The sequence below is a fragment of the Ambystoma mexicanum genome, chromosome 7q (genome assembly GCF_040938575.1).
Source record: "Ambystoma mexicanum isolate Mex_15411 chromosome 7q, UKY_AmexF1_1, whole genome shotgun sequence".
Taxonomy (NCBI): domain Eukaryota; kingdom Metazoa; phylum Chordata; class Amphibia; order Caudata; family Ambystomatidae; genus Ambystoma; species Ambystoma mexicanum.
In genome coordinates, this window is record NC_090941.1 from 412,602,266 (window position 1) to 412,614,946 (window position 12,681).

Consider the following 12,681-nt stretch of genomic DNA (forward strand, 5'->3'; position numbering starts at 1 on the left):
AGTACCACAAAGGAAATACGCCAATCACGGGTAGAAAAGATACAAGTATCTTTTATTTCTGTACAGTCAAAGCAAAACAGATAGCTATCTGGCTCCCAACACCTCGCAGTGTGTACCAGCAGACACAGTGAGGGGTGAGAGTGCTGGACATCTAAACACAGACATATTTATACCATTTTTGAAACATTGTCCAGCCTCTCTCCAAGCTAATAATTCACATGCTAGAGTTTGTGCCCAGTTCACATGTCAAATATTACAATATTGTACAAGGGATTAAACAAGTTTGCATATCCACGAAGTTACAATGGTGCTGTTGTTTCTCTGATCCACGGTAAGTCTTGTTCCAAGAATCGCTACAATGCAGTTCAGCAAGAACAGACCATCTGCGTTTGTTCTCCATTGTCTCATTATTTATATGACAATGAGGCTTATGAGCGCAGACAACACTTGGATGGCAGTTCATTCGAGTCACAAGGCTTCTTTACATTGGTCAAACTGTCTGCTCTCGGTCAGCCTAATCATTAACAGAACTCAAAGGTCGTTCAGCTCGACTGCAAGTTGAAAACACAGTCCACCATTTTAGAACATAGAAACAAGAGTTGAAATCAAAATTGCGGACAATTCTTAAAATGGCGGCGACATCGATCGAAAGTCGGAACATTATAAGCGTGGTTTTCTGTGTAATGCGAATGGGCTTAGGTCAATATTCATAACAAGGCGGTATTATGTTATTATTTTTTAACAACATGATGGGCGGCCTACCACCAGGGACTCCAATTGGTTGGCATTCTGCTAACCGACCTTGGACACTTGGCAGGTCGTCAAGACATGAGCCAGAAAGGAGAAGCAGGAGAGAGATACATGGACTGCTTTTCTTTTCAATTAAAAAATATACCATCCCTTATTCCTAGCCCATGAGCCAGGGTGATTCCTATGTACCTGACCTTGTATGATGTCTTGTGTCTGTGTGTACGTGTAGGGAGTAAGGCAGGTGTTCTATCTGTGCTGCCTTCTAATGAATAGACAATGTTCGCTGAGTGTGGGCCACAAGTGTTGGGACAGGGTGCGGAATTATTTTACCCTGAATTTTTTAGGGGTTTAGCTACTATTACTGAGAGTGGGATGGTTTGTTTTAACACTGGCGACACTGTTGGGTTATTCTGTGTGAAGTCTTTTGGACTTAACGTTTGCTTGCACCTGGCTCACAATGGCTTGGTGTGCTCTCCTAAACATTAATTAATCTCGGTGTATACTTCTTGCATTCTGGGAATCGCTATCTCATGCCTTCACTGCAATGTTCTGTCCCTCTCCTTTTTCCGGTAACCTTGGCTCTGGTTGCCAGTTACTGCCTAAACTCTGCACAAATCTGTATTTTTGTAATTTCGGCATCTTCGAGGTGAAGGCAGTCTTGGCAGTGGTACTGTGCCGTTGAACTGCGAGACTGTGAGTCTGTTCACAGTGCCTTTGGATCCAGGAGGAGGCGCCTTTCTACATAACCTCATCCTCAATGCATAGTATTGCAGAGCTGAGTCGAAGAGAAGGCAGCCTTGGCAGTCTTTGGCTGGCACAGGCAGCACAGCGTGGACAGACGCAATCATGAGAAAGGAGGGAAAAGATGGACTTATGGTGAATTTGAAGAACTTGGACAATGTTTTCATGGAGACGGTGTCCCTTCTGGGTTTAGTCTGTTTTCCATGTTTATGGATCCCTAAAGAATTTAGTTAAAACATTTCCCAAAAATTTTGTAACATACTCATACAGAACATTTTTATGAGTTTTTTTATCTCTGTGTAAAACTTTATTAAAACAAAAAACTTTTTTTGATACTGAGCATAAGCATCACGTACTTGGTCTATTTTTTCAAGACTAGAGGCACATGGAGGGTTTGGTTGCATCGGACCATTTATATAGATCAGTGAATTTGAAAGCATTGAACCTGTCTCCTTGATATATAAATAGATACCAAATGGTGCCTTAACTACAAAAGCAAACAATGAAGTCTTAAGCTTGGACAGCTCGTGTGGTGGTGACACTTTACGCTAGTGACCGGCAATGACGGTTGAGAGAATAGACAATAATGAGGCAATGCCAATAACGGTATCGCTACCTGCATCAAAAATTGGGGGCTTCACAGGCATAAACAGAGTATTTACCTTTACACAGTCGTACACTGTGAAAAGGCATAGCGCTGAAGTAGAGCCCTCTAGGCCGTTAAAAAGTCGACCTTTAGTCCCTCACTTGATGCAGCTAATCGACTCAAAGGCAAAACAATTTGGCAACCAAGAGCCTTACGATCTGAAGAGGCTTTTAAAAACTATAGAATTTTTTACCGGAAACCATCTCCCGAGGGCACATTGGGGCTAACACAGGGCTCATGGGAGGCAAAGAGTGTAAAGGTGAAAGTTGAGGATGAAGATTTATTAGAATCAATGAAGCTAATTGAAAATGGCCCAGTAAGTATGAAGGTCGACTCTCCTAAAGTAAATGTGGAGATGAGGGGAGGCGGTAAAGTGCTTTCCGAGAACAATGAAGATGTTGGTGGAGATAAATTTGAAATTATTCAGCTAATTAATCAAGATTTGACAATTATGCCCTTAGCTGAAAATTGCATCACTACTGTCAATATTGGGAATCACGAACTGAGTGGAGTCAAAGACAGTGGAACTGGGAGTTCTACTCAGAAGAATTATATTACTGCTAACCCAGCCCTATCCGCAGCCAAGTCAAAGCCTACATTATTGCGTGAAATCTCTAAAACCAAAAAATTAGATCCTAAAATTACAGCTGTTATGGCTGTGTTTCAGGCCTCAAGAATGTCCGTTAAAGGAAACCATAAGGGGTCAAGTCTTTCGTCTGGAAGCCTGGAGTCTCCCTTGAAGGAAGACCCTTTGGATACAAACAAAGGCTGCCCCTGTCATAAACAAGTTTGTCCTGAAGTGCGCAACTAACAGAAGGACCGGAGAACAACTCCAAATCAGTTGGGATCGATACAAATACTCTGGCGGCACTAAATGTTACTATGGCTCCCTTCACTAAACTTTATGAGAGCATAAATGACCAATTTAAGGATCACACAATGTTGTTCGCAATGGTGCAATCACAGATGCTATTTGGGGAGGGCTTTGTAAATGCGGTACAAGATAATTTGGACAAGAACAATGCACAAATAATGAATATATTTTGCCGTATTTTAGAACGATTATCCAGGAAAAAAATGAAAGACCACAAAGATCATTGGCGACACCAGCTGACACGAAGGTGGGAGCTCCAGATTTGTCCAGGACCCAACCCATGAATGTTATAAAGCGTCAGGACAGCAAGGCTCCTGCAGGCAAACAAAAAGAGATTAATAAGAGGCTGGTGCTTTTCTGTATGTCAGGGACGTAAACCACAAATCACACGATGGAACAATTATCTTTGCCTCTTATTAACACCCAAATGGAGGGCGCTATGAGTCTGATTGGCTGTGGATCAATAGAGACTGTAATTCTGGATACAATTGTTCGTAAAAGGTCTTATGTGGTGGAAGATTTACATTGGATGAGGTGGATAGGAGGGAGTTGGCAGACGTTAACGAAACGGCTGAAGCCCCCTTGATTGATATTTGTGGTTTTGCAAGCTCTCACCCTGTGAAAGAATATACAATCGTCTCAAAAATAAGGGAGACTAACCATGGTGAAGTAACTCGACATTGGCAGCGGGGTAAACAACAACCAAATCAGCAGAACCTCCCTCCTCAACAAAAGAAAAAAAATCTAAAAACCAGAAACTGGTGAACAAACAGAGATCTAATGATTCATGCCGATTCATACAGAATTTGGTCTTAACAGAGACCTCAAATGAGAATGTAACCCTCAAAATGAATACTAACAAGGACATTTTGAAAAAACAAGAAGAGTGAAGAATCAAAGTGATGTTAAACAACTGCTGAAATCGCAATCTGACGCCTCTTGTGATGATCTAATGAACATTTGACTTACACAATTACGGACGTGGAAACATTAGTGGATCAGACCATAGACAATAATTTGAGTAGCAGACGATGACAGTGTTGTGAGCATATGTTCTCATTCACTAGTGAATCGAGGAATGTGGGGAGGGAGAATGAGACCACTTTAGAACATTTGGAAAGGAGCATGGATATCAACTTAGCTAATCACAACAAGTCAAAGATAAATGCTAAGATCGTTGTGTTTCATGTCACCCTACCCAACTTAGATGACTTTGAAGTTAAACGATCGCCTCCACTCCCGACCCTATCTAATGGCATAACCTGAGACTGAAACATGGAAAGGTAATAAGTAAAATCAGTGACCAAAAGAAAGATGCTGTTCTTAAAAACGAAGGTAAAAGCCCTATGTCTGAAAATCCCATCGAGTCGAGATGGAGTTCTGTAGGTCTCCACAGTTCTGCTAAAGCAAAAAGGGAGGACCAACCAGAACAGAGGGTGATAGAGGCTTCTTCTTCGAATTCGCAGAAAATGAAAACTATGCGTTAGACTCAGACTTTGAATCGTCCATTTCAAACCTTGGAGGAAAAACATTTGAGCTTGAAAATGCAATATAAGATTGGAACTGCTAGAAGTGTTGATAAGAACTCAGATATGCACTCACCAAAATAGTTGAACAGAGAAGATTTAAGGAAGTGCCTTGTTACGCAAAGCGTCTGTTGCTAGAGCGTATTTTTCATATCAATGATGGTCTATTCTGATAATGTACTGAGATTACTCCACCATATCCCAAAACTTCGTTTAATAACTCCAAATGATTTACAAACTATTGAATTTCTGGAAGAAGAACGGTTGGATAAGTTTGCAAGTCATTTGGTATCTAACTTAGTTATGCAGTCACTGCTGTAGGAGGCAAATAATGTGTTGCCTATACATTTTGATTTGACACAATTGTTGGATATTCCACAGACAAGGCCTCTAAAATCATCTTGGGGGGCCACGGAGAAAAGGAAGGATGAGGCTGCTTTGAGTTCACTGCTTCTTTGCTCGGGTTTAATCAGGACAAAGAGCGAAGAGTGGTTAAACAACAGTCAAACAACAAAGAGCGCGACAACTGGAACTAGTCAGCAGAAGCTTTGGTGGTGAATAAAAGAGGAACCTAACTGATTCAGCCAAGCCCTATAAAGGATTTCTAATGTGGTGAGTTGGAATACAAGAGGGTTTAGTAATTTGTTTGGGAAGGGTGATCTAGATATTGATTTGTATGATGTTTTTTGTTTTCAAGAGACCTGACTCCTGGCTGAATAAGACCCCTGTTTTAGACGGATATGGTATCTATCTAAATCCGGCTACAAAAGGACTCAATGGTATGCCTAAATCGGGACTGTTAATCGTCATTGAACATGGGTGGGGATTGAATGTAGTGGCAATGTTTAAACCGAATGCCCACATCCAAATCCTAATAATACGGGTTCATTGTGCGAGATTTAATAAACAAAAGTGGATGGTGCTTTTGAACTTATACTGGAATCAAGAGGCAGACGGGGTGTTACGTTTCCAACTTACAATCATGGGTCTTCTGGAGAGGCCTTCTTAAATGTGGGTAGACCCAGTCATAATAATCTGTGGTGACCTAAACATTTATTGCTTTGAAAATAACTATGATTTGATAAATAATATCCATGTGTCATCCACAATGGCTGAAAAGAGAGGGCATGCTTGGCGAAAAGAACTGGGCTTTAGGAACATCCATTTGCTGAATGGTCAAACTAGGGGGGGCATACCGGCGAAAGCCACCTGGAAAAGGGGATGTGAAACGAGTATGCTGGATTATATTTTCGTATCAGGTAACATGCTTGTGCAAAGTTTGTGTTTAGAAGTCACTCAGACAAAAAAGAGTGATCATAACAATTTGAAATTGTCCTGTATGGAACGGGGGACAGAGATAACTGAAATCTACCCTATTGAAGTAGATTCCTCAGTGGGGAGAAACAGGCTGATTATGAATGAATCGAGACTTGAATGCCAGTGAAGAGAATTCATAGCCAGAGTGATAAGATCCCTTGGCTTGAGGCCAAGGACAAGTCTTGCAGTCCTGTTCTGGATAAAGTCAAAGAGTAGAGGCAGGCAGATTTTGAAAGAGTCTGTTGCAGAAGGAATAATACCTCTGTGGAGGTGCAGATGATAGTTTGAATAGTAAGAGATGTCAGAGATGTGAGGAGAGAAAGAGAGGGTGGAGTCGAAGATGAAACCAAGATTCTTACCCTTTCAGGAAGGAAGAGGAAGAGGGCTCCAAGTGGGCAGCCAGAGAGAGAGGAAAGGAGGGAGAAGGTGACCCTTTCAAGAGGATCTCAGTCTTACTGGCACTAAGGCAGAGATCATTGATGGCACACCATTCCTGAATTGCGGCCAGGCAGTCTGGTATGAAAGAAGGAGTAGAGGTGGCTGAGGGGAGCCTGAAAGAGAGCTTGGTGTCATCCGCATAACACAGGAAATTGGAGTAGAAAGTAGCGATGTGGTGGGCAAGAGGTCCTGGTAGAGGTTAAAATACCAGGGAGAAAGGTTAGACCCCTGGGGAACACCACAACTAGAGAGAGAGAGATAAAAGAGAGGAAAGATGCCAGTTGGACCTGAGCGGGTCGGTCAGTGAGAAAGGAGGTCAGCCAGGCCAGGACCTGATCAGTGATGCCTAGGTTATCATAGAGACGATTGAACAGGATGGCATGGTTGACTGTGTCAAAAGCAGAGGATAGATCGAGGAGAATGTGGACAGAAGGAATATTAGAGTCAAGATTGGAGAGCAGGTCTTCACAGGTGTTCAGGAGAGCAGTTTCTGTGCTTCTGGCAGCTCTGAAGCCAGACTGGTGGTCGTGGAGACAACCAGCAGATTCAGTATGCAGATTAAGCTGGAAGATGGCCAGCTTTTCCAGGAGTTTGGCCAGAGAGGAGGGATCGTCAGAGGGCTTCTTTAGAAGGGGATGCACAAGGAGTGCTTAAGGGGTTGGGGGAAAGTTCCAGTGGCAAGTGGCAAAGGTGTGATTGCAGAAATCGGCTAAGGCTGGAGCAAGGGTGTTAATGTGGTCCTTGGTGGTCCTGGATGAGCAGAGGAGAACCTGCTTTGATAAGACTTTCATAGATCGGACTTGTCTAGAAACATTGTCAGGGGTGAACAAAAGAAAGGAGGAGAAAAGAGGAGGAGAGATGGCCTCAGATGGCCTCAGATGGGCCAGGAGTGGTAGAGGAGGAGGAAGAGGAAGAGGAGGTAGGGGAAGAGAGGGTGGACAGGATGTCCTGAGTTTTAGAGGTGAAGTGAGAAGCCAAGGCGGTGCTGAGGGCCTGGGAGGTAATAGGAGAGGTAGAGACTGCAGCAGGATTGACCAGATTTTTGCAGATTTTCAAGTTCAGCTGAGTTGTTAGATGCCGCAGGTATGAGGGCTTGGGTGTAGGCTCTCTTCTTAGAGTGGACAGAGAGTCTGTACTGTCTTTGGAGCAGGTTGCAGGCCAGTTTGTCAGGGGGTGCGCCTGATGCCCGCCACATTCTTTCAACCGCCCTAGCTGGAGCTTAAGGTTAGGGAGGTCGGAGTCGTACTAAGAGTTGCACTTGGATTTGGGCTTCAAGGGGATCCTCATGACAGGGGAAAGGACATCCAGAGTGTTAGAGATAGACAGATGAAGGTTAGAGAGGGCTGTGTCAGGGTGTGAGACAGCCTGAGGTGCAGGAGGAAGAGAGAAAGTAGCGTCAAAAGTCTCAACTGACACACGCTTCATGGGTTGGATGATCAAGAAGGTAGGTGGCAGTGCTGGAGTTGGCTTGACCTGACGGGTAGAGAGAGGGAGAGAGGTGGGAGGAAAGGAGAAAGTGCTCAATCCAAGAGAGGGGAGTGGTGAGAGGGTTAGAGAAGGCAAGGTCTGAGGAGAGCAGAACATCGAAGGTGTGCCTGCAGGGTGTGCCTGCAGAGTGAGCCGGGCCAGAGGGAAGAATAGAGAGAGAGCAAGAGAATTGCAGAGGTTGTGAAAGAGTCCCGAAGAAGGGCTAGTAGCATCCAGGTGGATTATCAGGTCTCTGAGGAGGAGAAGTTGAGAGGTAGAGGCAAGGAGGGAGGAGGAGAGATTAGCCCACTCAGAGATGACGAGGGCGACCTGGCCAGGCGGCCTGTAGATAGTGACCACAGTGAGAGAGAAGCCAGGAGAGATACCTGTGTAAGGTGACAATGGTCCATTTAAACTGGCCTCAGCTCTGGCCCAATCATCTGGCGCTGAACTCAGGAGTGGTGCCAAGTCTCTGGGTGTACAAACCAAGTGATATGCCGGGAAATGTGGAGCTCTCAAGCTACCCCTGTCCACAGGTACCTGCAGCTTCCAGAGGTTTAGGCGGGGAGGCTTATCGTCCGTAAAGAAAACTCTGCAGTAAGACATTAAATGCTGGCAACACCTTCTTCCTAACAGGCAAAGGCAACATACTAAGTACATAGTTAATTTTAGGTGTAAAGTTCATCTTTAGTGCATTAACCTTCCCACACACTGAGAGTTTTCATAGTTTCCATCTCTACAAATCCGATTTCTGACCGTGAGCCAGTCCACCTCATATTCTCTGACACAATCTTGTCCGGCTTACTGGTCAACCAGATACCCAAGTACTTAATCCTTTCTGGGCCCACCTAAAACCTGAATCCACACTCATATACTTTTCACAACACTTTGAAACAGGCATTGCCTCTGACTTAGACAAGTTAATTTTATAACCAGCCCGGGCATTGAACGCAGCAATCAATTCCATCAATGCTGGCAATGAGCTTCCCAGGTCTCTTAGCAACAAGAGCAAATCATATGCATACATCCAGTGTTTTTGGGTGACCCCACCATAACTAACCTCCTTTATTCTCTCCTCCTGTTTTATGACTGAGGGCAGGGGTGAAATCAAAAATAACAAATGTGACAGAGGACAACCTTACTGTGTCCCCCGTTCCAAATAGAAGGGTTCTGAGCGAACCCTGTTGACACGCCTGCAGTAGGGCTTGTGTACAAGATCTTAACCAAACTCATAAAGGACTCACCAAAGCTCATCTTCCTCAACAATGCAATCAAAAAGCTCCAGCTGACCCGGTTGAACGCCTTCTCTGCATCCAATGAGAAGACTGGTGCGTCTTGATCCATGTACTTTGCCTGTGTAATAGTCTGAAGCAGCCTCCTCATGCTGGTCGCAGCATGCCTCCATTCTACCTCCTGTCCTCTTGCCAGAGACTTAGCCAAGATCTTATTATCCATATTTATAAAACTAATTGGGTGGTAATTCAACAGAGAAGTCTGATCCTTATCTTTCTTCAAAATCAATGAGATGGAAGCATGACGAGTTGTTGCCGGAAGGATCCTGACGGCCCTCAAGTCCTTGTATATGTCTCTCAGAAGTTCAAAGAAAGAAATCAGCATTATCCTATAGAACTGCATGTGAAACCTGTCCGGACCTGGGCTCTTCCCTGAATTAAGGTTCAATGCTGATTTCCTCAACTCCTCAACAGAAAACCCTCCTCCATAACTCCCTTCTCAACATCAGAGAGCCCTGGAAGTATCATGTCCTGTCCAAAGCCCTATAACTCTCCTTCATCACCTTCCTCCTGGGTGTAGAGCTTCTTATAGAAGCTGTGAAACACAATGTTAATTTCAATCGGGTCAAACGTCACCGATCTGCCAGACTACTAAATGGACGGAATGGCCCTGTCCTTTTCTGGATTCTGAAGCCTATTTGCCAACCATCGATCACATTTCTCTCCTCTCTCAAAATACATGCAATTAGTGTGAAACAGCATATCATCTGCTCTTTCTGACATCTTCTTATTAAACTCGCATTTAAACTGACACAGTTCATTCTTCATCCAATCATCTGGATTCTGCATCATCTCTCTCTCTCCATATTCTTAATCCTCACCTCCAACCTCTTAATCTCATCTTCTCTATTCTTCTTCCATCTGCTAGACAAACCGATCAGGAGGCTTCTCATAGTGCATTTGAATGCCTCCCAAACTGTGCTCGGTTCAATTTCCCTGGTATGGTTCTCCTTCACAAAGTAATTTGCTTCCATGACAACCTTCTCCACTATGTCATCTTCCTCCAGAATTGAAGTGTTCAATTTCCAGAGCAAACCCCTGCAAACTAGCAAACTGTAGCACAATCATCATCTCAACAGGAGTGTGGTCGGATATGTGGATGCTTTTAATTGCGCCTCCCATATAGTTCATAGTAGCCAAACCGGCTGTCAATATTAGGTCAATCTGTGAGTAGGTGTTATGGGCACTTGAAAAGAAACTTTAGTCCCTATCAAATGGGTGTTCAAGTCTCCAAGTATCTGTTAGTTTATGCTCAGAAACCAAATCCTGCAAGGCAGCCGCCTGAAGGCCTTCATACCTCAACACACTATTGTTGCTTCTATCCAATAAAAGATCCAATACCTCATTGAAATCTCCAACAAGTGCAATATTGCCCTGCAAAGATTGCGCATCCACCCTAAAGAACGACTAATCATCCACAGTTGCGGCCAAAATATTGTATAATTTTTCTTTAATTTTGTTTATTAATTTTATTGGTTTACATACAAACCTTTAAAATAAGACCATTCATTAGTCCTCATTACATTACATCACTTTACATCACTTATCGTCCATCCCATTATTCCAGTAAACGTTTTTCGATTGTCGCCAAAAGGTTTGTCAGCGGCAGTATCAGTTTCATGTCCGTTCCTCTGAACATGTGTTGCCACCACTCATCAGCGTAGAGGGATGGATGACGCTCACTCCAATTACCCAGAAGTCGGGTTCTCTCTGTGCGTAAGTTTGTGCAGAATAACACCAAATGTTTTAGAGTTTCTGGTTCTTGGGCACAGCATCGGCAAATGGGGTTCAAGTACACATTAGCTGACCACGCTCTCAAGCGTTCTTTAGTTTTGAACATGTTAAGCCGAAGGCACATGAACAGTCTCCTTGCGTTCGGATCTGGGAATAGTTCAATATATTTTTGCGGGTTATTGAAAGCCCGAGCCTCCGGTGGCAGTTTGCTCAGTAGCTTCGAGGCTCCTCTTTCCGCGCATGTCAGCTCCCAGTCTGTGCGCCATAGTTTTAGTTTTGCTGCATCCGGATTTCCTTGTAGCAGTTCTGGTTTGATGTCGTACTCTGACATTAGACTTTCACAACGTTCCAACCACATTGCCAAAACTCCTGAGGCTGACGAACCAGCGTTGTGAAAAATGGCAAATTGCGGGATGTGTTTGCATGCCATTGTTTTTCGGTATAAGGATAACAGACTCCAACATACACGTGCGCGGATAGAGATTAACGATAATTCGTACCTGATTGAGGCCGTCGAGGTGCCTTTCGCTATGCCCAGAACTTTTGTCCAAAAGATGTTCTCGAGCGTTGGCCACAACTTCAATGAACAGCCCAATCCGTTTTCTGCCCCGTACGTTAGAGATGGTATTACTTTTTGTTGGTAAAATCGTAGTACTGCTTTAAGGGAAAACCTACCAAGTCTTTTCTTTAGCACTAAGGCTTGATTTGCCAGTTGTTTGCATTTGCGTTTTGTCGCTGTTGTCCATGGATCATCGTTAAGACTAGAACTAATGATCATTCCAAGATACTTCACGCTGGATGATATCAGGAGTTTTTCAGGTCCCATAAACCAAGATTGACTCGTAGTCGTTCTTCTACGACCACTTTTGAGATTATTCAACACAAGAATTTCACATTTCTTTGTGTTAATAAGTAGATGGTTTTTCGACCACATACTGCTGTACTGCGTTGATTTTTCTTTGCAGGCCGATTGGTATTAAGTCTAGAAGTATGAGGTCGTCTGCGTACAAGAGCCAATTCAGATTCGACCTGTGAATCTTTGGTGGAAACGATCTTACAGCCTCAATAGAATTGCCATTATCAGATATAAACAAGCTGAATATGGCGGCTGCCAAAGGACAGCCCTGTTTGACTCCCTTAAATGTTTCGATTGGGGATGACAATGTGCCGGTTTGATCTAATCTTACTCTAACAGAGGTGCCTGTGTGTAGATCTTTTATTGCAGCCAAGAGGTCGTCAGGACAACCCCATCTATTCAGTTTTTTCCATATCAGTTCTCGATCTACCATGTCGAAAGCGTAAGAAAAGTCAATGAAAGCAAGATATACAACTGATTGAGATCGGATGGCCTCCATCTTCAGTAAGTTCAGCAGCAGTAAGTTCAGCGAACATCCGACATGTTTTACGAATCCGGTCTGTCGAATGTCGACATGGTTTGATCATGTGGCCCACTTGACCAACTTGACTTGTAGCATAGTAGCGTAGATCTTTCCTAAAACGTCAAGTAGCGCGATCGGTGTGTAGTTTTTAGGGCAGGTTCTATCGCCCTTTTTATAGACGGGCACAATCACGGCCGATTTCCACGATTTAGGTGTTTGTCCTTGATCGCATACTCTCTGGAAAAGGGTTACGCAAAAGTCGGCCCATAACTCCGGATGTTGCTTAATTGTAAAGTTTGTCAGGCCATCAGGCCCAGGTGCACGCGAATTGTTTGATTTGGTAATTATGTATACAATGTCATCTTTATGGAAAGTCAAGGTCCATTTCGTTTTGATTGGAACATACAAATCAGTTGTTTTTGAATTCTTTTTGTATAGGTCGGTAAAGTGAGCGATCCACACTGGTTCTGGAAACATGGAGGCTTGCAGACCGGCCTGAGAGGCTTCTGTGTCATTG